This window comes from Puma concolor, chromosome D2, assembly GCF_028749965.1.
Source record: "Puma concolor isolate L17-30 chromosome D2, mPumCon1.1.hap2, whole genome shotgun sequence".
NCBI classification, from domain to species: domain Eukaryota; kingdom Metazoa; phylum Chordata; class Mammalia; order Carnivora; family Felidae; genus Puma; species Puma concolor.
The window spans coordinates 13,300,294-13,326,516 of NC_141677.1; the positions used below are offsets into that span (position 1 = coordinate 13,300,294).

The 26,223-nt window shown below is 42.7% G+C and overlaps 1 protein-coding gene, 1 non-coding gene and 1 pseudogene across 2 annotated transcripts in view; 1 reads left to right on the plus strand and 2 right to left on the minus strand.

Annotated features, from left to right (window-relative positions):
* Positions 1-7,399, minus strand: part of TBCE (tubulin folding cofactor E) — a 94,779-nt gene extending 87,380 nt beyond the window's left edge. Inside the window, exon 1 of the mRNA XM_086679629.1 lies at positions 7,280-7,399. The gene's annotated coding sequence lies outside the window, so the exon portion shown is untranslated. The remainder of the gene's footprint in view (positions 1-7,279) is intronic.
* Positions 1,966-4,606, minus strand: LOC112851524 (cell death regulator Aven pseudogene; annotated as a pseudogene).
* A 6,273-nt stretch (positions 7,400-13,672) lies between the features above and the next one.
* Positions 13,673-13,796, plus strand: LOC112851598 (small nucleolar RNA SNORA64/SNORA10 family). Its single transcript, XR_003222786.1, has one exon. It is a non-coding gene; the product is annotated as a small nucleolar RNA SNORA64/SNORA10 family (small nucleolar RNA).
* Positions 13,797-26,223: the final 12,427 nt, after the last annotated feature.

Here is a 26,223-nt window from a genome sequence, read left to right on the forward strand (position 1 = left end):
TCCTTGCATATAGCAACTGGTCCATACGTGAAGACCCTAACCCAAGCAGAGCCAACCTTTTAGAAAATGACATGGGCTCTTGAAGAGAGGATCCATCTCTCTCTTTCCCAAGACCTAAAACAAAAGGACCACTTAAACCTGGAATAACTGAGGGCACCTGGGGTTCAGTTGGTTAAGCATCTGATTTCAGCTCAGATCATGATCTCACAGTTCATGAGTTCAAGTACCCACATCAGGTGAGCCCTGCTTCTCTCTCTCTCTCCCTCTCTCTCTCTCTGCCCCTCGCTCACTTGTGCCCTCTCAAAAACAAAACCAAACCAAAAAACACTAGAAGAGCTGAGAGGTACTTCTGCTACTGTATGGAAAAAATCTGTGTGAAAATAAGGCCACAAGGGAAAGTGGAGTTGCTCCAACTACGCGTGAAGCCTTTCATCAGCCCAAATGAAACAGTAAATTTTCTTTCGCTTACATCAGTTTGAGGTGAGTTTCTTTCTCCTGCAACTGTAAGAATTCTGAAAACATACACAGGAATTAAGATCATATGTGTTCCTATTTAATGTAATATGAACATTACATGCAGTCAGTCTGCTGGAAAGAAATTCGACCTCATCCACATGTTACCTATGGGACACTGGATAATTTAACCTCTGTGTGTCTCAGATTCCTCATCTGTAAAATGTATACTAGGAGGAACTACTTCACAGGACTGTTGTGAGAATTAAATGAGTTTTTATGTGTAGAAGTGCTCACCATCAACAGCTGGGTGCCTCAGTCAGTTAGGCATCCAACTCTTAATCTCGGCTCAGGTCACAATCTGATAGTTCTTGAGTTCGAGCCTCACATTGGGCTCTGCACTGATGGCACAGAACCTGCTTAGGATTCCGTCCCTCCTTCTCTTTGCCCCTCCCCTGCTTGCCCTCTCCCTCTCAAAATAAATAAACTTTAAAAATAAATAATTTACTGGGGCACCTGGGTGGCACAGTCAATTGAGCATCATCCGACTTCGGCTAGGGTCATGATCTCACAGTTCAAGGGTTCAAGCTCCATGTCGGGCTCTGTGCTGACAGCTCAGAGCCTGGTGCCTGCTTTGGATTCTGTGTCTCCTTTTCTCTCTGCCCTCATCCTCCCCACCCACTTGCACTTGGTCTCTCTCTCAAAAATAAATAAAGCAGTTAAAAAAAATAATAATAAATAAATGTTAGCCATTAACATCTCTTAATCACTAAGACCCTTAACATCATAAATTAGATTCTATATTTAAAATTTTTTTTAATGTTTATTTTTGAGAGAGAGCATGAACAGGAGAGGGGCAGAGAGAGAGAGAGGGACACACAGAATTGAAAGCAGGTTCCAGGCTCTGAGCTGTCAGCACAGAGACGGACACAGGGCTCAAACCCTCGAATCGCGAGATCATGACCTGAGCTGAAGTCGGACGCCCAACCAACTGAGCCATCAGGCACCCCTAGATTCTATATTTAGATAAGGAGAAAACACTCCATAAATTCAAAGAAATATATTACAAATTCAGAATAACAGTACCTGACATGGGGAAGTTTAATTGCAATAGGCCCACACCGCTCACAGGTATGGATTCTATCTCATTTCCCACCTTCTTAAACCACCAAGAGATCCAAAAAGATATCTGATGCACAAAAGAAGAGGTAAAAAGTACTGGCACTTTGTGAATGAATATTAGAAAAAAGATTTTTCAATATGACTTCCATTACCTTTCCAAATATATGTCCCTCAATCTTTCCCTGTGTTTATTCAAAACTGTACCAAAATAATCAGTGTGAGGTCTGAAGATCGTTCACACACTGACACCTATCGAGTAGAAAACTCAACATCAATGGGAGCCACACCTGAGATTTTGGAGCTTCAAGTAGTGATCTTGGCTCAGACACTAACAAGCTGTGAGTCCTTACGCTTATTAACCTGTTACCAAGAACACAAGGAGTTGAAAGACATGCTCTTAAAAGGAACTTATAGTCTAACTGGGAGAGATAACCAACAACAAAAAAACTAAGACCTAAAATTCAAAGTGCAAGGACCAAATTCAGTGATGGAAGAGAACCATGTGGGTTAAGAGGGAGGGACGGCTCCCTGTGGAAACCACGCCCTGATGAAGCTGTCAGGAATGGACAGCAGAGAGTAAGGAAAATGAACTTTCTAGGTAGGGAAGTGTAAGAGGGTTTCTTTGATTGGAGGTTCATGTTGAGACTAGATACAGAACTTGGGAATCCTTTAAACATTTAAGGGCAAAAATATCTGCTTTTAACTTACTACCCAAAATGTAACAATTTCCAAGTACGTAGCCCAATTTTTTTAATAAGCCCTACCCCCAACAAGGGGCTCAAGCTGACCACCCCAAGATCAGGAGTCATATGCTTTACCGACTGAGCCAGCCAGGCACCCTGCTATTTAGCACAATTTTAAACAAACCCACCTGCTGTCTTTTTCTCCCCCCCCCGTAGACCAGCGTTCCTTTATTTTGGCTAAGCGCATGCCTTGTCTGCTCCCATTCTGTCAGCAGCACCTGCTAAGCTGCAAACATCGAAAGGAAGGGGGCTGGAAACAAGAGCCGTAACGTCCGCTGCCCTCAAGGACTCTATTAGATTTAAGCCAGAGAACAAATGCAAGGAGCCTCTTAAATGTATGGTTTCAGAGGTCGTGGGACATAGAGGTAGGCCGTTTATTGGGGCAAGCGTGATGGCACACACGGGCTTGAGGCATGCTTGTAAATCAGCTGTTCTGGAAGGACAGCCTTGAGCCTGCCCTTGCTGACAAGGCAACCAAAATCTGCTTCAGGGACTTTTTTTCATTTTTCTTTTTGCTTTTTTTTTTAATGTTAGGAAATCATGCTGCCCAACCAGTCGTTCAGCTCTTCCTCAGTAACAGTTTTTGATGTACCTGGTTGCTCAGACTCCACGTTTTCTTCCATTGCAGGTGGTTCTGCAGGACCTTCTTCTTGGACCACCTCCCCATCTGTCTCAGATTTTCGGTCCCGAGGTGTCTGGTCTGCTAAGATGTTCTCTCTTTTACAGGCACGTCTAAACTAAACGGCAGATCTACTTCTTCCTCCGAGTGGTGTGCGGCTGACTGCAGTGGGGCAGCGGGTTCCTAAGAACCCTACAAGGATCCAGGCTTGGGCTATCCTTCCCCAGGTGCCTGGGGCAGCCAGCAGCAGATTTCAGCTCAGAGACGGATCCCTTTCCTCCAGGCCCCAAGGGCCCTTTTAAGTGCCTCCCCAGTCCCTTGGTTTCATCATTTCTCTTTGGTTTCACCTGAGGAAGCTCCAAAGGAAGGGTGGCCTGGACCGATTCAGCAGCAACATGGAGGTGGAGTGAGACAGGCAGTTCTCGAAGGGCTCAAACCAATGACTCACAGTCCACAGAAAATGAATTGTTTTGGACATAAAGCTTCACCACCCCACTCTTTCTCCTCAACAAACCGTTACTGTGAGAATGAGTCCCCCGCAGAGCTGAGAACACCAGAGTCTGGCCCTGTGATTCTCCACTATCATTATCGACCTCTTTTTCAATATCTTAATATCCATCCCAGTTTGGAAACTATCTTTCTTTTAGATCTCCGCATCACTGTCACCTTCAACAGGCACTCGGGCGCTGGGGCACCGGACTGCTCACCTCCCCAGAGCCCCAAGGAAACAGGTTGCTCTGAGGTGCCACCAGCATCGGAGGCGGGGGGGTGGGGGGGGGTGAGTGAAGGTGGGGAGGGGAGCGCAGGATCCTTCCGATGTCCTTTTTTAAAAAGGTTTTTTAGTTGTGGTAAAATACACGTAACATAAAATTTATCACCGTAACCATTGTGTTTTAAGTTTATTTTGAGAGTGAGCCTGCAGGGGAGGGGCACAGAGAACGGGAGAGAGAATCCCAAGCGGGCACCGCACAGTCAGCACAGAGCCCAAGGGGCTGGAACTCATCAACTGTGAGATCGTGACCTGAGCCGCTTTAAAGTATACGGTTCAGAGGCATTAGATATGCTAACACTGTTGTGCAACTAATCACCGAAACTTTTCTATCTAGCAAAACTGAAACTCTATACCCACTGAAGGACTCCCCATATCCCTCTCTCCCTAGCCCCTACCTTCCGTTGCCATGAACTTGCCTCCTCTAGGTATCTAAGTGGAATCAAGCACTATTTCTCTTTTGGGACTGCCTTATTTCACTCAGCATGTCTTGCTGTCCTTTTATGCCTCATGTCAAAGCCTGTCTCCAAGTTGTACTCTGTCCTCACGGTAGTTCCTTTGTCTTCACATACTGAACTGTCTCATGTAATTTTAAGTACGTCCTCCAAAAAGTTTTAAGCATTTCCTAAGAGGCTATAGGAGGCACATATTCTCTCTGAAAGAGGCACATCTCCTCTCTAAAACATCAATGACTTACATCTACACCAAACCCACAATTTTTCTGACAAAACTATATAAAAGAGAATAAATTAATAACCTTGTGCCCTTTCTGTACACACTTTCAAAAATCAGCAAATCTTCCCAAATCATTCCTCCACAAATTCATCCCAGCCACTCCTAATAACTGGCAACCTATAACGTTTCTCCTTTCTGGTAGAACTTACTTACTTTCTGGGTCATATTCATTTCACACTGAATAATATGTCTACCTTATTATTTTTTAACGTACTCTCCATTAGAGACAATGTATTGTTGCATATTTCCCAACAAAAGGGTAAGGTAGGGAAAGTACCATAAACTTTTAAAATAAACTTTGAAGTGCTAAGCATACAACAAACATTCTACTAAAGTATATGATAAACTGACTTTAATAAATCAAAAAGAAAAAAACAAAACCACCAGAAAATGGTAACAACTCTAGTTTTATTGTTGAACATTCACATCTTACAAAAATAATTAAGAATTGAGATGATCCAAGAAGTCTGTTTAAATCCATAACTTAAAGGTAAAAACAATATTGTTCTGCAGGGTTGAGATTCAATTAAGACTGGGATGCCTGGGTGGCTCAGTCGGTTAAGCATCTGACTTCAGCTCAGGTCATGATCTCACAGCCTGTGAGTTCAAGCCCCAGTCTGTGAGTTCAAGCCCCGTGTGGGGCTCTGTGCTGACAGCTTGGGAGCCTGGAGCCTGCTACGGATTCTGTGTCTCCCTCTCTCTGCCCCTCCCCTGCTCACACTCTCTCAAAGATAAACATTAAAAAATTTCAATTAAGATTGAATTAGATTCAATTAAGTATTCATAGTGAAATTCAAAATTAAACTTAAAAGGTTAACCAGGGCACCTGGGTGGCTCAGTCAGTTAAGCATCCGAGTTCAGCTCAGGTCATGATCTCAAGGTCTGACAGCTCAGAGCCTGGGGCCTGCTTTGGATTCTGTGTCTCCCTCTCTCTCTGCCCCTCCCCTGTTCATGCTCTGTCTCTCTCAAAAGTAAATGAGCATTAAAAAATAGTAAATAAAATAAATAAAAAATAATTCTTCCTTTAAAAAAAAAAAAGGTTAACTGGTATAAGAACAGAGTACTATATCTTCCAAAGAAGTAGAAAAGAAAATATGGAGAGAGAAAACAAAACAAAATCCAATCTCAATCCAAAAAAAGTCAAGAAAGGAAGAGAAAAAAAGCACAGAAAGTACAAAGTATAAAATGGTAGAAAAGGTCCAAATCTATTCATTCAACTGTTATATTATGGGAAGCCTATTGAAAGCCAGATACTGTTTTAGGCACTAGGAATACAGCAGTAAACAGAACAAAAATATCTGCCCTCATGAAGCTTCTATCCTAGTGGGGGGAACACAGTAAGCCAGATAAATGAATAAACCACATGGCATGTCATATAATGAACGGGAAGCACACGGACAAAGAGGGCAATGGAGATGGAAGGATATGTCGGAGAAGACCTCCCTGACAAGGTAAAATTCCAAAAACTAGAAGGGAGGTAAGGGTCGGAACCATATAGACAGACGGAGGGACTGGAGAGACTTCCAGGCAAAAGAACCCCAAGTGCAAATATCCTGAGGTTGGGATGTGCTTGAGGAGGCTTGAGAAGTAGCAAGAGAGATCAGAGGTAAAACAGGAGGGGATCATACAGGACTCTGGGGGTCACTCTACCAGCTTTGGCTTTTACTCTTGAATGAAATGGGCATTCTTTGGAGGATTTTTTTTTTTTTTCTTTTTCTGTTTCTTTTTTAAGTAGCCCTCACACCCAGTGGGGAGCCTGAACCCACCACTCTGAAATCAGCACCTGAGCTGAGATCAAGAGTCGGGAGGCTTAACGAACTGAGCCACCCAGGCACCCCAGTAGTCCATGGAGGATTTCTTGAGAGGAGGGCAAAAATTTGATTTTTTTTTTTTTTTTAGGAGGATCACTCTAGATGCTGTAATGAAAAAAGAATGAAAGAAGAAAAAGCAGATTAGTTAGGTGGCTATGCAGTAGTCTGGGTGAGAAGGGACTGGGAGTCCGGACAGATTCCGAAGGTGAAATCCATACAATTTGCTGGCAGATCGTAGGTGTGGTGTGTGAAAGAGATGAGTCATGGATGGCTCCAAAAGTTTGGGCCTGAACAAAGGTCTCAGTAATGACAATGAATAAGTACAAAAACCTGCCTGTCAAAAGGCAGAGACTGTTGCCGTGGATTTTTAAAAATCCCCAGCGATAGCTGTTTATAAAAGCATACAGAAAGGTTAAAACTAAAACGATGCTGAGACAAATATCAAATGACAGCGGCCTTGGCTAGGTTAATGTCAAACAAGTCTGCTCCCTGAATCTTTATCTCCCCCGTCTCTACCTTAACAGTCTGGCATTTGTGAACCCTGTCTTCCAACGAGACTGTTGTTTCTTTGGGGACAGGGATGTCGCACCCTCCTGTGCACCCACCCACAACTCGGAACAGTCCGCAGTTGGTGGTAAACACTATTTCAAAATGTTAAATGTTCTCCACCTACCACACGTTATTCCTCCTCCTCCACAAATGTTAAATGATTCGGAATTTCAGGGCTGTTTCTCTAACCTGAGCTATTTCACCTCGTCCAAAGTGACCCGCCAGCAAGGCTTCCCGGTAAAGGGATGGACGGCGCTGCCAGTGCGGCTCCCTCGCCCGCTCGCCGGCCCGGACTCCCTACAGCCGGCGCGTCTGGGTCTGGTCGAGGCGGCAGGGAGCAGGCAACGCCCGACTCTTGACCACCTAAGAAGTTTCTAGGAAAGGACTAAACGACCGAAGCATTGCAGGGTGACGCACCGGCCACTGGCCGGCCACGAACGCTTGGCTCCCGCAGCCCCTCAGCCCCTCCGAAGCTCACCTGCAGGCAGAGAGCCCGGGGGGTCCGGACACCGACCCTCGCACGCGCCAGGCAGCAGAGGAGCTTCCGGTCCTGGCCGGAAGTGCTTCCTTAGGGAGACAGGAAGTCCCACCTCCGCTGGGTGGGCGGTGGCAGCTGGAGCTTAGGCGTGGCTATAGCGAGCAAGGGGCTTCGGAGTCGGAGGTTTGGTCCACCCACCCAAACCTGGGCAAGCTCCCCGCCCCTCTGCTGCCCGGGTGATTCCATGTTTGTTGAGAGTCTACCAAGTCGGAGGCGTGTGGTCACAGATAAGAAGATAGTGTTGATGCCTCAAAAACTAAGAGGATAATAATAATAATCAACCAGGTAAAATAGGCAGAATGAAAGTAAGTACAATCATAGAAAAAGCAAATTCCATAGGTTTGTTAATTTCTAAGCGTCAGGTTTCTATGTAATTAGCTCAGTGGTGTGTTATGAGGATCAAATGAGATGACACAAATAAACATTGAGCAATGGGGTCTGGTACATGATTAAAGCACACATAGCTGTGGTGTTGGTATCATTGGTTGAAAATAAGAAGCCTTTATCCCCCCCCCCGCACAAGGGGAAATTGAATAACAACTAAGGGAGGTAGCATTCATGCTTACTGTTAAAGTTGAGAAGAATTTCAGTACATAGAGAGATATCCATTGTGAATCTGTAAACAACTGCTTTTGTTGATTAATGAAAGGACATGGGATGAAAAACCTTGCTCCCTAAAACAGAACTCTCAGAAGTTTGTTGTTTGAAATCCTATCAGTGAGAATGGAACATCCCTCTCCTGCCTGGCAGAGCTAAGCCATGTGGATCATTTTGGCACTTTTCCAGTCCAGGTATAGAGCTTCAAATAAGGGGTTTTCAGATACAACATTCCACGTTTATTTCAACTTTGTAGTTTTCAAGAGTTCCAGACCTTAGAGTCTGCTTCATAGCCCAGACCAGAGCCTGCTTAATTCTTACCTATACTGCACCCAATCCTATGCTATCAGTCTCTTCCCCTGCCTCTGCCTTTTTTTTTTTTTTTTTTTTTTTAAGTTAGACATCCTGCCCCTCTGGTGTGTGTGTGGTCTTACTTGTTTCAGCAACTAAATAAACCTTTGTTAGACTATAGGCTTGCTTTTGAATGAACCTTATCACTATTGTGAACAAGGTTCTTAGACTCATGAAAGTTGGAGGACACTTTTATTTTGTTTTTAAGGTTTATTTATCTTTGAGAGAGAGAGAGAGAGACAGAGAAAGAGAGCATGCAAGCAGGGGAGTGTGGGGGGGGGGCGGGGGGAGATAGAGGATCTGAAGCAGGCTCTGTGATGTCAGTACAGAGCCCACAGTGGGGCTCAAACTCGAACCGTGAGATCATGACCTAAGCCCGACAGACACTTAACCCAGTCAGCCACCCAAGTGCCCAAAGAACTCCAAAGAATTCTTCTAGTCTCTTCTTCCTTCCGTAAAGGAGTTCCTTACTGCTTTGATTGCTCCCTCCGTGATTATCTATCTTTGCCTATTGTTCTTCTTGTGCTACCTACTCTCTCTGTGTCTACATCTACTTTCTTGATTTTTGTTATTGGAAGGCTGACAACTATTTTAATACAGAAATCATTTGGAGTTATGGGGTAACTTGATAGAAGATCAAGGTCAGGTAAACCCACTAAATACCAGGAGATATATTTGATTTCATTAGTGTCTAAGTAGACAGCATGAAAGTTAAGTCTACACCCAGATATTTGGTCAAACACTCGTCTAGATATTGCTGTGAAGGAGTGTTTTAGATGAGATAAACAGTTGAATCAGTACACTTTGGGCAAACCAGATTGCCTTCCATAATGTGGGTGGGCCTCATCCCATCACTTGAAGGCCTTTAGAGAAAAAAGTCTGACCGCCTCAGAGGAAGAGAGAATTCTGCCTCCCTGGAAGCACATGGCCATGAAACAGGGAGAAAGTATCAAGGTTCTTACCACAAGAAAAAAGCAAGGAAATGACTTCTGGGTAGGTAAACAACACCAGGCATAGATTCAATTCGATATCTTCTCAAATCTCTCCAATGATACTGTTTAAGGTTATGGTTTGTCTTATTTTAAGGTTTTCTGTGTTCCCTTAATTATTCCTGTCCCGTCTAAGGTAAATTTTTCTATATTTTCTTGTTTTGTTGTTGCTTCTTTTTTAACCTCGGTTTTCTCTGTTATACAGCAGGTACTCCATAAATATGGGAGTTTCCAGCTGTCCATTTATATTACAGAACGAGGCAGTAGAAACGCTAAATGGGAGCAAGTGGGAGCTCAGCTCCTGTGAGCAGGGCTGCCTGATGGTAAGTCTCATTGTCATGTGAATGGGAAAGGAACAGCCATCAAACTTCCGGAAGGCTCTCAAATGCCCAGTAGAAGAGTGTGGCTCTTTGACACCAGCACCTCTGCCAGTTGCCCAAATTCATCCCGGAAACTGACTTCTAGTTCTCTAGAGAAGATGTCTTCCTCTTTTGCTTAAGGACGTATACCTGGCAATGATGATTTAGTTTCCCTACTGGGCACAAGAAGGAGGTAGTGGCGGGGGGCGGGGGGGGGGAGGGGGGTGTTCATCCTTTTGTTTACAGCCCATCAATTAATTTCTGTTTTCATCCATATTTATCCCTTCAAACCTCTGTGTTGACAAGTATAGCACTGTTCCAGTTAGTTTCCTATTGCTGCTCTAACAGATTATCACAATCTTAGTGGCTTAAAACAACATATATTTATTATCTTACAGGTCTGAAGAAGTACAACACTTCTCACTGGGCTAAAAGCAAGGTGTCAGCAGGGCTGTGTTGCTATCTGGAGGCTCCAGGCAAGAATCTGTTTCCTTGCCTTTTCTGGTTTGTAGGGGCCACCTGTATTCCATGGCTCATGGTCCCCTTCCTCCATCTATACAGTCAGAAATGGTGGGTTGAGTCCATTCCACATCACTGTGACTTTGTTTGTAGTCTCACATTTTCTTTGACTCTCCCCTTCTGCCCCCTTCTTCCACTTAGAAAAATTCTTGAAATTACATTGTTCCACCTGGACAATTCATCTGATTAGCAACTTAATTTCGTCTGCAGCCTTCGTGCCCTTTGCCATATACCTACCATATTTACAGTTCTGGGGATGAGGACATGGACATAATGGTGGGGGCATTATTCTGCATATGGCTTTACTGAGCCTGTTGCATCCTGTGTCAGCCACAACCACTTCTCTGCATATATTTAGCTATGGCTTTATCTGCACGGCTTTCATCAGTCAGTAATCTGCTGTGTGTATTCTGGAATCTCTCATCCACTAACAGAGCCCTTCCTTTAAAAAAAAATTTTTTTTTAATGTTTATTTATTTTTGAGAAAGAGAGAGAGAGAGAGAGAGAGAGAGAGAGAGAGAGAGTGCAAGCGGGGGAGGGGCAGAGAGAGAAGGAGACACAGAATCCAAAGCAGGCTCCAGGCTCTGAGCTATCAGCACAGAGCCCGACGTAGGGCTCGAACTCACAAGCAGCTGTGAGATCATGACCTGAGCCAAAGTTGACTGAGGCACCTAACAGAGCCCTTCCATTCTCAATGTTATTTCGATATTTTTAGCCTTTTTATTTCTTTTACTTTCCTTGTAGTATTCTCCCAAATTGAAAAAAAGAATGAATACTAGCAGAAAAATTCATCTCAGGCAGACTTGGGGCCACTTTCCCAGCTTTTAGATTTAAGAAGCGCCTGAGGGCGTCTCATCTCCAAGCTTCATAGACACTGTTGACAGCTTTATTGTTAAAGCTGACAAAGATCCTTCAAAGTCTGACATGTTTCTGCTTCCTTGCCATGGGAATGTTGCTATGAACATTTGTGTACGAGGTTTTGCATGGATATTTTTTTTTTTGCATTTTCCTTGGGGTAGTGGATTGAATGTGTCCTCAAAAAATTCATGCAGAAGGGAGTGGGGATGTTACTGTCTGGTCCATCCTCTCTAGAGTCTTGCTCATCCCCAGGAACGTTACCCACAATCATGGGAACTTCTGGTTTTTGCTCCCTTCCCAGAATCTCTCCTCTCTTCTTTTCTCTTTGCCCTGAAAGTCACTGCTCCTTTTTTCTGTGCCCTTCTTCCCGGACACCTAGACTGACCTCATCAATAGACTCAGGTTTCAGGAAAATTAATTCAGAAAAGGAAGTATCTTCCAAGAAATTTCTTTTAGTCCTAGAATCATAATACTTCCCAGAGGTGAAAAAGCGCAAAATGGCATGGGTACCTTTTTGGAAGTAAGGATGGAAAAAATAGAGGTGGAAGAACACAAGTATCTCAAAAAAAGTATTTTGTTAATATCTGTATCTGTAAATATCTATATCTACATCTATATGTCCTTATAATATATAGTTTTGCTCCACTCAATCACAGAATGTGATTTAATCAACTTTTTTCTATTATAGATGCTGCTGCAATAAATATACTTTTATAGGGGCACCTAGGTGGCTCAGTTGGTTAAGCGACCGACTTTGGCTCAGGTCATGATATCACAGTTCATGGGTTCAAGCCCTGCATCGGGCTCTGTGGTGACAGCTTGGAGCCTGGAGCCTGCTTTGGATTGTGTGCCTCCCTTCTCTCTCTGCCCCTCCCCTGCTTGTACTCCATCTCTCTCTCTCAAAACTAAAGAAAAACATAAAAAAAAAAAATATATATATATATACTTTTGTATACATTTTGTACATCTGAGGGAGTATATCTTAAGTATATAGTCCCTTCTCAAAATGTAAAACAAGGTCACCATATGAGTTAGCAATGCCACTTCTAGGATTTACCTGTCACTGTTGGCTTGAGCTGCTATAACAAAATACCACAAACTGAGTGGCTTAAACAACAGAAGTTTATTTTCTCACAGTTCTGAAGTCCAAGGTTAAGGTGCCAGCCAGTTTGATTCCTGGTGAGAACCTCTCTCCTGGCTTGCAGATGGCTGTCTTCTCACTGTGTCCTCACATGACATAAAGAGAGAAAATAGTTCTCTCTGTCTCTTCTTATAAGGACACTAATCCTGTTGGATCAGGTCCCCACCCTTATGACCTCATTCAAGTTAATTACTTCCATAAAGACCCTATCTCCAAATACAAAATAATGGAGGTTGAGGCTTCAAAATAGGAGTTTTGGGGGAACATTATCCAAAAGAAATGAAAAAATACACCCACACAAAAACTTATATGCAAATGTTCCTAGCAACATTACTCATAAGAGCCAAAAAGTAGGAACTACCCAAATGCCCATCAATTGACAAGCGGATAAACAACATGTGGTATATCTATATGATAGACTGTTATTCAGACTTACAAAGAAATGAAATTGTGATACAACACGGATTAACCTTGAAAACACCATGTTAAGTGAACAAAGCCAGTCACAAGAACTATGTAATATATTGTATGATTCCACTTATATGAAATGTGCAGGATAGGTGAATCTACAGACAGAAGACAGATTTATGGCTGGCCAGGGTGGGGGCTAGGAAGTGAAGTGGACAGAAAATGAAGAGTGAATCGTAACACGGATGGGGTTTCTTTTAGGGAAGCAAAAATGTTCTAAAATTAGATTGTGGTGACGGTTACATAACTCCATGAATATAATAAGACCCACTGAATTGTATGGTGTGTGAATCAAAAAAGCAGTTTCAAAAGATACATACATTCCTAAAAGTGGAGTGTCCAGGGATCAGTGCAGAACCCACTATGCCTAGGTGAACTCATTCAGTCCCACGGCTCTATACATCATCTGCATGTCAGTGACACAATTCCAACTTCCTGCCTTGCTTGATCTCTCCTGTGAACTCTCTCTTGCCTTGTGCATGCAAATGCCTTCTTGACATCTCTTCTCGGATAGCTCATAGGCATCTCTAATTTTCCCCCCAAAATGCTGTTCCTCCTCTTGTCTTCCTAAATCCAAGTTATGGTACCGCTATCTACTCAGTTTCTTTAAAAATCCAGTGATCATCCTTGATTCCTCTTTTCATTAACTCTACATGCTATCCACCAGTAATTCCTGTTAATTCCACTTAAACTAACCCCAGCTTGACCTTTTTGCACTGTGTGCCCTGCTCCCACCCTTGTTTTAGCTACCATTGTCTCTCATGGGATACTCTGACACTGTTCTCAGGGGTCTCCTTATGTCCTCTCATAGACACCTATAAATTCCTCATCTACTCAGATGCCAGAATGGTCTTTTATAAATGTAAATTAAATATAGTTCCTCCCTTTCTTGAAACCCTCTATTGGCTGCCCAGTTGCATTTAGATGAAAAGCTAACATCCTGAGGCACCTGGCTGCCTCAGTCGGTAGAGCATGCGTGCGACTCTTGATCCCGGGGTTGTAAGTTCAAGCCCCATGTTGGGTGTAGAGATCACTTAAAAATAAAATCTTACCTCTCTCAACTCCACTTCATCATACTCAGTGTGTGGTTGGTGTATTTTCAGAGAGAGAGGCGGGCCCTCCTAATGCACTTCAGACCAGCCCGAGTGGCCTCTGTTCCTAGGATTACAACAGCTTCTATATGCATCAGGAGCGTTGTGTCAGATGAATCCACCACCCCCCTCCTGCTGTTTTCCCTTTTCCAAGGGAAAAGGCCAAGGCCTCTTTTGATGGCATGTCCAAGACCTACAGCTATCTCACCCCTGGCCTCTGGAAAGAGACTGTGTTCTTCAAGTCTCCCTATCAGGAATTCGATGACCATCTTGTAAAGACCCATACCAGAGTCTGTGTGTGGAGGACCCAGGCTCCAGCTATGGCCACCACATAGTTCTATACTAGACAAATGCAGTGAAGGGCACCTGGGTTGCTCAGTCGGTAGGCATCTGACTTTGGCTCAGGTCATGATCTCACAGTTTGTGGGTTTGAGCCCCGCGTCAGGCTCTGTGCTGACAGCTCGGAGCCTTGAGCCTGCTTCGGATTCTATGTCTCCCTCTCTGTCTGGCCCACCCCTGCTTGTACTCGTACATGCTCTCTCTCTCTCAAAAATAAACATTAAAAAAAAAAAAAGTGAATTAAAGCTCGTTAAAAAGATAATAAAATAAAATAAAATCTTAAAGAAAAAAGCTAAAACCCTTACTCTGGTTTACAGAGTCCTTCGTGATCTGGCTCCTGCATCATCTTGTACATATTGGCAAAGCTCTTTCTCACCTTAAGACCTTTGTACTCCCTTTGCTTCGATTGCTCTGCACCAGGATTATAGTCTGGCTAACTTCTTGGCATTCAGAACTGAGCTTAAATGCTACTTCCTCAGAGAGGTCTTCCGCAAACACCTAATGTAAGTAGCCAGCTTTTAAAAATTATTTTATTGCTAATATTTCTTGCTTATTGGTGCTTTCATGACTTGTAAGACTTTTAATATTTGAATAGATAATACATTCACATGCTTCAAAAGTCAAAAGTCATACGTGGGTGTACAGTGAAAAATCTCTCTTGTTACTCCTATTTCCCAGTTTCTGTTCCTCACTTCCACGTTTGGGATAATTTAGTAAATATTTTTCTTTTATGCCATGCTTTTTCACACAATGGCAATTTCTTGTACAATCTCTTAAGCTACGGTGGTGTCTTGTTTTTCTCTTTCTATAGCTCGAATATCAGCTTACCTTAAGAACAAAGGGAGGGGTGCCTGAGTGGCTCCGTCGGTTAAGCATGGGACTCTTGGTTTTGGCTCAGGTCACCATCTCACAGTTCGTGAGTTCGAGCCCCACGTGGGGCTCTGTATTGATGGCACAGAGCCTGCGTGGGATTCTGTCTCCCTGTCTCTCTGCCTCTCCCCTGCTCACTCTTTCTCAGAAATAAATAAATAAACATTAAAAAAAAAAAAAAAAGAACAAAGGGAATTGCTTGAAGGAAGCACTAGGTTGAGGTTTACGTTCTGGACAAATAACCAAGATAGAAGAAGAACCAGAAAAGAACTGTAATGGCAAGTACTGTTTAGTCATTTGGTCAGAGTCTGCTGCCAGATGAGTGTATTCCAGCAGTTTTTTCCACTCAAGAATCCCCCTGGAGACAGAATCCAACTGGCCAGGAGTAGGTCATGCATTACCCTTTGGCCATAGCAGGACAGTAAGAGGAAGGACATAGCAGTCCCCTGGGACCCTTTGGCTTCTGTACTGGAAGGCAGGACGCTTTGGCTATATCCAACTGTGGAGCAGTAGTTTGCCAAAAGGAAACAAACATGATGAGGAAGAATTAGGGTGGGAGAGGGTTGCCGTAGCCATGTGCAACTGCTACAGTTTTATCCCTGTGTCTAACTCCCTCCTCGGAGGCACTGCTGGCAGGACCTCCACTGGCTTTGCCCAGCACTCAGGGAGACCAACAAACAGGTGTTTGTCAGCTATAACCATCAAAGCACAGACAGTGGCCAGTGGCTTCACGTTACCTGTAGAAAGTACGATCAAGGAAGGAGGTGGCTTTCCCAGAAAAGTTCTGGCAGAGTGCCAGAAGTGAGGACTTGTAAGTTATGTACAATATACATTTAAATAAATGGATTGAGGGGTACCCACGTCGCTCAGTCGGTTGGGCTCCTGACTCTTGATCTCAGCTTAGGTTTTTTGTTTTTTTATGTTTGTTTGTTTGTTTGTTTTTTTTCAACGTTTATTTATTTTTTTGGGACAGAGAGAGACAGAGCATGAACGGGGGAGGGGCAGAGAGAGAGGGAGACACAGAATCGGAAACAGGCTCCAGGCTCTGAGCCATCAGCCCAGAGCCTGACGCGGGGCTTGAACTCACGGACCGCGAGATCGTGACCTGGCTGAAGTCGGACGCTTAACCGACTGCGCCACCCAGGCGCCCGTTTGTTTGTTTTTATTTTTGAGAGAGACAGCGTGAGTGGGATAGGGGTAGAGAGAGAGGGGAACAGGATCTGTGCTGACAGCGGTGAGCCTGATGTGGGGCTTGAACTCATGAACCCTGAGATCATGACCTGAGCTGAAGTTGGATGCTCAACCAACTGAGCCACCCAAACACCGCTCAGCTCAGGTCTTGATCTCAGGGTAGTGAGTTCAAGCCCTATGTTGGGCTCCCTGCTGGGGCTTGACACCTACTTAAAAATAAATCAATGGGACGCCTGGGTGGCTCAGTCAGTTAAGCCTCCAACGTTGGCTCAGGTCACGATCTTGCAATTCATGAGTTCGAGCCCTGCTGTCAGTGCAGAGCCCCCTTTGGATCCTCTGTTACCCCCCCGCCCCCCTCTGCCCCCTTCCCCACTCACTAGTGTGTGTGCTCTCTCTCAAAAAAACAAAACAAAAGACCCCCAAATAAATAAATGATTGAATTCCAAAAACAACAATAAAGGCCTCCCCTATAGCTAGTTTATGCTTTGTTTTACATACGTAACACTATAACAAAAGTAACCTAGGTCAACAGTAGAGGCCCGGGATAATTGTTTTTCTTTTATTTAGTTAGTTTTTTGTTTTTCATTGGTTTGCCTTTTGTTTTTGTTTTTCTTTTAAAGGAGATGGTACATTATTCAAGTTGGAGAAACACTGTCATAAATTCCTACTAAAGAAATGTTTTCCAGTTGGCTTACAATGCAGTCAGCCCCTTACAATCAGTGAGCAACAGGTAGGCTGAGAATAACAAAGAGACCCTTTATTGAGTTAGTCCTATGCTTTTTAATGGCTACTTATTACCTTAGTTACCCAAAGACCACATTTAAACTTTACTTCGTAAGGTCTCTACTAAATACTTAGCCCATTCTCTTACTCGTTTTCTATCTGGGTGGAGGGAGTAGTTTATTTCTTCATGTTACATCATTACTATTATTATTTATCAGAAAGGCATTTTGACTTGAAAAAAAGTTTTTGGCAGGGGAATACAACTTTAAGTTGGAATTTGGACATAGAACAAATTTAATGGGTGGCAGAGGAACATTTCAGATACAAGCATATGAGTACAGGCTTCAGAGTGGGAATGTGGGGGCGCCTGGGTGGCTCAGTCCGTTAAGTGTGACTCTTGACTTGGCTCAGGTCATGATCTCACAGTTTGTGAGTTCTAGCCCCACATTGATCTCTCTGCTGTCAGTGTGGGGCTTGCCTCAGATCCTTGGCCTCCCTCTCTCTCTGCCCCTCTCCCGCTTGTGTGCTCTCTCTCAAAAATAAATAAACACTAAAAAAATTATAAAGTGGAAATGTGTATAATGTTTGTAGGTGGGGGAGGACGAAATTGACGGGCTCAGGTTAAGTAAAGGCATAGTGGGAGATAAGTCCAGAAACTGATTATAGAGAGCTTTGACTGTGAAGCTGAAATGTTTGACCTATATGGATATGAGTTTTGGGGCACCTGGGTGGCTCATTTGGTTAAGCGTCCAACTCTTGGATTTGGTTCAGGTCATGATCCCAGGGTTGAGGGATCAAGCCCCCCACCTTGGGCTCCACACTGAGCGTGGACCCCACTTAATATTCTCTCTCTCTCTGCCCTTTCCTCCCCTCCCCTGCTGGTGCACACACTCTCTTTCTCTCCCTCTCAAATAAAAAAAAGGATATTATTTTTGAACAGAGACATAAAATGAAAGCAAATGATTAAGATTAATTTGGCAGTTGTGTGCAGCATGAGCTATAAGAGAGGGATTCCAAGAACACAAGTTAGGTGACATGAATTGTGCATGTATATATTCCAAGCCAGGAGGAAATTATTGGTTTGATTTTTCATTTGTTGTAGCAGTCACGTAGCTCATTGTTACCCCTGTTGGAGCCATGATATAACACAGTAAATGGCAATAAATTCTTTCAACAACTTCCTCATTAAATTCATAGGCATATGTGACTTGTGGTCTCAATGAATTGAGAATTTCTTTTCTAAATTTTTTTTTAATGTTTTATTCATTTTTGAGAGACAAAGAGAGATAGAGTGCAAGTGGGAGAGGGGCAGAGAGAGAGGGAGCCACAGAATCTGAAGCAGGCTTCAGGCTCTGAGCTGTCAGCACAGAGCCTGACACGGGGCTTGAACCCACAAATCACGAGATCATGACCTGAGCCGAGATCATGACCTGAGCCGAAGTCGGCCACTTAACCGACTGAGCCACCCTGGCACACCTAAATTGAGAATTTCTTAGTATTAGTGACATTCTTTATGGTGCTGAATCCTCTCGATTTCCTCTGAACTATTGACAATTATATTCCATTTTTTTCTAAGCCTTCTAAAACTGTCTAAATTGTATATATTTTATATATTTAGTGCTAAGTCATTTAGCAAATGCTATTCTTTAATTTTTGTTCATCTTCAGTCCAGAACTTTACAAACTTCAATTGGCCAAGCTTAGGATTCAATAAATTAAAAAAAAATAAATTACACATTCAATTATTTTATTTTTTTAACTTTTTTTTTTTAAATGTTTATCTTTGAGAGAGAGACAGAACATGAGCAGGGGAGGGGCAGTGAGAGATCGAGACACAGAATCTGAAACAGGCTGCAGGCTCTGAGCTGTCAGCACAGAGCCTGATGAGGGGCTTGAACTCATGAACCATGAGATCGTGATCTGAGCCAAAGTCGGACAGTTAACCAACTGAGCCACCCAGGTCCCCCTACACATTCAATTCTATTATCAAAGCACAAATACATTTTCATAAAACTTATTGGAAAATCTATGAGTTTATCTCTTGGAATTACTTTGTTTCAAAGAACATATGATTATTTCTTTAAATGACCTGCTTTATTTTCAGTTTCCTTTACCTAGTCTTATATGTTCAATTCTCTATGGTTGCCTTAATCTGTCAGGTTTTTAAAAAAATGTTAATTAAAAAAATTTTTTTTAATGGGTGCCTGCTCCTTCCCTGTTTGCACTCTGTCTCTTTCTCAAAAATACATAAACATTAAAAAAAATTTTTTTTAGGGGCACCTGAGTGGCTCAGTCAGTTGGGTATTGTACTTTGGTTCAGGTCATGATCTCATGGCTCATGGGTTCAAGCTCCACATTGGGCTCCATACTAGCAGCACAGAGCCTGCTTTAGATCCTCTGTCGCCCCCCCCCCCGACCCTCCCTGCTTGTTCTCTCTCTCAATAAAGAAGTAAACTTAAAAAAAATGAATTTTTAATGCTTATTTGTGAAAGAGTGAGACAGAGAGAGTCAGAGAGAGAGGGAGACACAGAATCCGAAGCAGGCTTCAGGCTCTATGCTGTCAGCAAAGAGCCTGCTGCGTAGCTTGGACCCACGAATTGGCAAGATCATAACTTGAGCTGAAGTCAGATGCTTAACTGACTGATCCACCCAAGCACCCCTAGTTTTTAATAAAAAAAAATCTCTATGTCCAACATGGGGCTTGGACTCCTAACCCCAAGATCAAGAGTCACATGTTCTACAAACTGAGCCAGCCAGGCACCCAAATCTGTCAGCTTTAATAAATCATTTCTTTCTTATACAGTGTTGACATCAGAGTATCATTTATTACAACTAAATCTCTTTTAAAGTTTTTACTTTTCAAGTGTACAACTATTCGCATTTTATAACTTCTAGGGGTCAGTGGGTTAAGCGTCTGACTTTGGCTTGGGTCATGATCTCATAGTTTGTAGGTTTGAGCCCCACATCAGGCTCTGTGATGACCATGCAGAGCCTGCTTGGGATTCTCTCTCTCTCTCTCTCTCTCTCTCCCACAGTCCCCACTTGCTCACTTGTGTGCCCCCCCCCCCCAAAATAAATACCTAAACTTTAAATGCAATTTCTGGTAAGTGACCTTACAAGTTTCGGAAAGATTTACAAATTACTTTTGCAGCTCATCATTAGTACTACCTCGCCCACTGAGGTCCAGATATCTGCCATTATTCATTAAACCAATTCTCAGATAATCAGATGTGTTTTTCTTTCTCTATATACGGTAACAAGTGTAATTCAAGGATAATCAATTGGTCATTCTCCTAACGCATACAGTGTTTTATAAAGAATGCACATAATACAGCAGCTAGTGCTACAGATGTTTCCCAGACATCTCTAGGAAAAGATGCTCATTGATCAATGGTCACAAAACATTCTACAGAATTAACTTGAACTAATGGGTTAACATAGAAATTTTACTAATATTATTGCTTATTGTGCTGTTAATATTTTTTTTACCAGCCAGTACACAGTAAAAACATGCCATTACCACTTGTTAAGGTCCGGTATATTCAACCACATTAAATGTGACGTTGCATTACTGTAAGGTTAATGGAATAACCAGAGAAAGTCTGCAGTTAGCCAACTGGAGATGGTGGGGGTTTAAGGAGCCAAATGCCAATTGGGTTATATCTGAATTCACATTATTGTGGGGTCCATTGTGATGAGTCCTTTTGTGTATTCTTACCACCAAGTATCAGCCCTATATGTATGGCAATAAAGCCTGTTCTAATGACAGGGAGAATGCAAAGTACGGGTCAGATAAGAGACCTCTTAAAGGACAAATCTGTAGGACTTGGGAGGACTGGAGAGACAGAGGAGACGTGGGCAAATCAATCAAAAACACACTCCTGGATCACTTGAAGAATAAAGATTGTGACAGAAAAGGCAGGGAGAGAAGTGGTTCCATTCCATTGTTTGAATTGGTAGAGGGATAGGAAGGGATGTATAAGTTGGTTTTAATTACATTATTTCAAGGTGACGACACAAAACTCAAGTGAATAGGCAGTTACAGGACCTGAATTTGAGGTCAGGCTTTGGATGAAATGGTAATCATGGACAAAACAGTGAGCAGTCTAAGAATCTTCTCAGAAGTGAACAGAACATTGAATAAGAGTCATTAGAGAAAGAATTCGAGGTAGAACCGCATTAACATAAATGCTAACATTTGAGGCTTATGATATCTTTTCAAATGAATACGTTATTTTTTTAAAGTTTATTTATTTTGAGCTGGGGAGGAGCAGAGAGAGAGAGAGAGAGAGAGAGAGAGAGAGAGAGAGAGAGAGAGGAATCTCAAGCAGGCTCCATATCAGTGCAGAGTCTGATGCTGGGCTCGAACTCAGGAACTGTGAGATCATGACCTGGGCTGAAGCCAAGAGTCAGATGCTTCACTGAGCCACCTAGGCTCCCCACTCACATGTTATTTTAATGGAACCCTTGAGAGGTGGGGGGTTAGTTTCAAGTATATTTATTCATTCATAAATATTTATTAAGTGCAGGGCACCTGAGTGGCTCAGTCAGTTAAGTGTCCGACTCTTGATTTTGGCTCAGGTCATGATCTCACAGTTCATAAGTTTGAGCCCCACACTGGGCGCTGACAGTGCAGAGTCTGCTTGGAATTCTCCCTCCCTCTCTCTCTGCCCTTCCCCTACTCGCTCGCACTTTCAATCAAAATAAACATTTAAAAAATATCAAGTGTTTCTGGGAATACAGGGGTGAATATGTCACAGTCCTTGCCCTTAATGAGTTTCCAATCCAATGGGAGAGGCAGATAAGTAAACAATTACACCCCCCCCCCCCCACCCCGTGCCACCCATTACAGCAGTAACAATGCTGTTTAATAGTTGGCTATTTACTTGCTAGCCTCCATCACAGAAAAATCACAGGGTTATGGAATGGTGTCTTTATCACTCTTATATCTCCAAAACCTAGCAAAGGATCTAGCACATAAGCATTCAGGAAATATTTCTAAATGAATTAAATGAAAATAGATGATGTCAGCAACAATGAGCCCTATTTTATGACAGAGTAAACTGTTAGGAAATATGGTTATGGTGGGTTGGAGATAAAATTTTGGGAAGTCTTATGTATTATACCAAGGAATTTATAGGTGATGGTACTAAGGATTCAAAGAGAATATAAGCATGGCGATGACCATCACATTTATGCTTTAGAAAGACAACTCTGGTTGGAGTGTATATTATTACAATACACGAGTGGTTTCCAAACCTTTAAACGCATATAAATGTGCATACAGAATGAGAGGCCAGTGGGGTGCCTGGGTGGCTCAGTCAGTTAAGCGACCGACTTCAGCTCAGGTCATGATCTCGTGGTTCCTGTGTTTGAGCCCCGCGTTAGACTCTGTGCTGACAGCTCAGAGCCTGGATCCTGTTTCAGATTCTGTTTCTCCCTCACTCTCTGCCCCTCCCCCACTCATGCTCTCTCTCCCTCAAAAATAAATAAACATTAAAAAAAATTAAAAAAGAAAAAAAAAAGAATGAGAGGCCAGCTGCCCAGAACAATGTACTTTGACCTATACTCAAGGGTCTGGCTCTGCTCAGCAAGTGCTTGAAGAAAAAAAACAAATCATCTGGTACCTGATAGGTACTTCATATATGTACATTTCCTTCCCCTTTTCCTTCTTCTCAACACACAGATTAAGAAAGAGCCAATGGGTGGGGCACCTGGGTGGCTCAGTCGGTTGGGCATCCAACTTTGGCTCAGGGCATGATCTCGAGGTTCATGAGTGCAAGTCCCTGCATTGGGCTCAGTGGGACTCTGCTTGGAATTCTCTCCCTCCCTGTCTCTCTGCCCCTTCCCCTCCTTGCTCGCTCTCTCAAAATACATGAATAAACATGAAAAAAAAAAAAAAAAGAGCTAATGGATAAACCTTGAGGCTGAATCTTAAGGCAGAGGATTGAATAAGGCCCTCAAGAGGCAGAAAGGGAGGGAATCAAGAAGAGGACAGCTTGCTTGGCCTATGTCATGAGTACAAACAACTTTTCTTGAGATGAAAGGAAGACAATTTGAGACAGACTTAAGAAGTAGAGAGGAGGAAAGTTAGGAGAACTTACATTAACTGGGAAAAGAGTGGAGAAGAAGCAGGGGACATTAGATTGACCAATGTGAAATCTCCATCAGGAATAGATAAAAAAAATAAATAAAAGGGCTTATGGAGGCTGTTAACATGTTAATTTGCAATGGCTACAAGGGCAGTTCTGAAAACATTCCCCAGCAGTGCTCAGCAATATGGGGGGAGCAAAGTGTGCAGGTGTTGGATGCTTCTAGAATTGGGAACTGGCAGGATGAGAAGGGCCTAAGGAAAGGACCCTGATCTGAGAAATTCTTGAAAGGCTGCCTAAAGTAAATAAATACAGGGCATAGGTCTGGAAGGAAAGGAAGTCAAATTAGAAGTTGACACAGTGGGGGTGCCTGGGTGGCTCAGTCAGTTAAGCATCTGACTTTGCCTCAGGTTACCATCTTACAGTTCGTGAGCTCGAACCCTGTTCAAACTCTGATCAGCGAGGAGCCTGCTTCGAACTCTTCCTTTCTTTCTCTGCCCCTCCCGCTCATGCTTGCTTACTCTCTCAGAAATAAACATTTAATAAAAGGTAAAATAGGGGCGCCTGGGTGGCTCAGTCAGTTAAGCATCTGACTTTGGCTTAGGTCATGCTCACGGTTCCTGAGTTTGAGCCCTGTGTTGGGCTCTGTGCTGACAGGTCAGAGCCTGGAGCCTACTTACAATTCTGTGTCTCCCTCTCTCTCTCAAAAATAAACATTATAAAAAAATAAAATAATTTGAAATCTTCCATTTTAATTGATATAAGGAAACCTCAAAATCATGGGTATTTATGCTACATTATGGAAACCTGAACTGTTTATGAATTCATTACATAAAATAAAATTTTAATGATTATTCAAAAAGATCTAATGCTAACTATATAGACAAAATAGGGGCACCTGGGTGGCTCAGTTAAGCATTGGACTTTGGCTCAGGTCATGATGTCCCAGTTTGTGAGTTCGAGCCCCGCGTCGGGCTCTGTGCTGACAGCTCAAAGCCTGGAGCCTGCTTCAGATTCTGTGTCTCCCTCTCTCTCTGTTCCTCCCCGCAACTCATGCTCTGTCTCTATCTCTCAAAGATAAATGAACATTAAAAAACAAAAAAGAAGTATTGTTAAAAAAAACTATATAGACAAAATATTTACCTTTAAGATGAAGACTGCCTAAGTAGATTATTCCTTACTTAATCAAATTACTTTTGGCCTGGTGCTGTTCATGATTCTTTTGTCATTTGTATCAGGCCTTCGTCAATGACAGAAATGCTTGACATGAAATTGGGATCTTACAAAAAAGAAATCATTTTATCTATTAAGTAACCAAAAATCTATTCTTTTCACTTGAACTATAATCACAGTTGTCAATACAGAAAACACTGTAAGAGTAGTTTAAATCTAATGAAATATATTAACTACTTAGGTTTAAACTACAATATTTTTTTTTCTGCAAAAGTCTTAGAACCCAAGTAAACTGGATTTTGTCATTTAGAAGACATGTATTTTAAAACATTTTCACATTTTCTAGTCTATGAAGGTTCAAAAAATAAAATTTTTTGCTTGCCAAAACCAAAAGAATGAAGGCTAATTATGTTGCCATAAATCACTTTCAGCAAGATGTTAAATCCATCAGCTCTATTCTACTGTGTCAACCTTAAAAAAAAATAATTTTAATGTTTATTTGAGAGAGAGAGAGAGAGAGTGAGTAGGGGAGGAACAGAGAGAGTCACAGAATCTGAAGCAGGCTCCAGGCTCTCAGCTAGCTGTCAGCACAGAGCCTGACGCGGGACTCGAACCCATGAGCAGTGAGATCACAACCAGAGCTGAAGTTAGACACTTAACTGATTGAACCAGCCAAGTGCCCCTAATTTATTTGAGAGAGAGAGAGAGAGAGAGGGCGCAAGTGAGTGAGGGGCAGAGAAGGAGAGGGAGAGAGAATCCTATGCAGGCTTCACACTGTCTGCATGGAGCCTGAAGCAGGGCTTGAACCCACAAAATGAGAGATCATAACCTGAGCCGAAGTTGGACACTTAATGGACTGAGGCACCCAGGGTGCCCCAGATCCAAATTATTTTAAAAGTTAGTAAAGATAGTACCCAGCTTTTCAAAGATTTAGATTGAGTGCTTCAGTGAGAAGTTCTCATACAAGTACATGGTGATTAGATCTGAGATGACACACCAGAATAGAACCAATCAAGCAAAATGCAGTGTTTCTGGAAAGCAGTTTTGTTTTGGGAGGTCAGCAACACTTCTAAGTGAAGGAATCAGGGTTTTTCCTTTGCTACTTCTTGTTGCCACAGATGGCTCCAGGGGCTTGGGGGTGGAAAGTACACAAAAGGGATAGGGGGTCAGTATGAAAGCACTGTAAAGCTAATTAGTGCCTGATAGCATAGGCTTTGACTACTTTTCAGCCAGCCAAGCACCAGCTCTCAGGTCAACACTTTACATTCCTTTAATCACAGAGATTAAAGATACCTACTTCCCTTTCCATTCAAGCACCAATTGCCTTCAGTAGTGGCAAGGAAAAGGACACTTCCTTCTGCTTTTGTACTTCAGGTGAGCAAACAGCTCTTTTATGATTTTTACTACTGATAGGAAAATATAAAAAGGTTTTTTTTTTCCCCCAAATATTTGAGTGAGTGAGTGAGAGAGAGAGAGAGCAAGTGCACCTGAGCAGGGGAGGGGTAGAGAGAGAGGGGGACAGAGGATCCGGAGTGGGCTCCGAGCTGACAGCCCAGCACAGGGCTCAAACTCATGAACCATGAGATCATGACCTAATCCGAAGTTGGATGCTTAACCAACTGAGCCATGCAGGCGCCCTGAAAAATATATAAAGACTGAAATAAAGGCTACTTCATAAAATACATTTTCCACGTGCCCTTTTTTCTTTCCAAATGGAAAGACAATGCCGTATCCAGATACTAATCAGCTTTGGGTCACAAATTACATTTAGAAGGAAAAAAGAATGAATGTGGGGTAGCATATAAATTCCAGTAAGTGGAGACTCCTTGGTTAAGGAGAATTTGCTGGGCAGAGAGGATGAAAAACAGGAAAAGGTAAGAAAAAGGGCCAGATCGCTTACTGCTTATCACAGTCAGCTTTTTCATGGCAGACTTTAGTAAGGGAGTTTCCAAGAGGAGATGAAGATATTTTAAGTAGCAACATTTAGGAAGAAAGAGGAGGTCCTGTGGTCTTTGGGTCAGCTAGCTACCGGAACTGGTTCCAAGTAGTCACTGGCTTGGAAATGGGGTAGACGAAGAATGGGGAATTGCCCATACAGCACAGTTAGAAGTATCTGGATAAGAA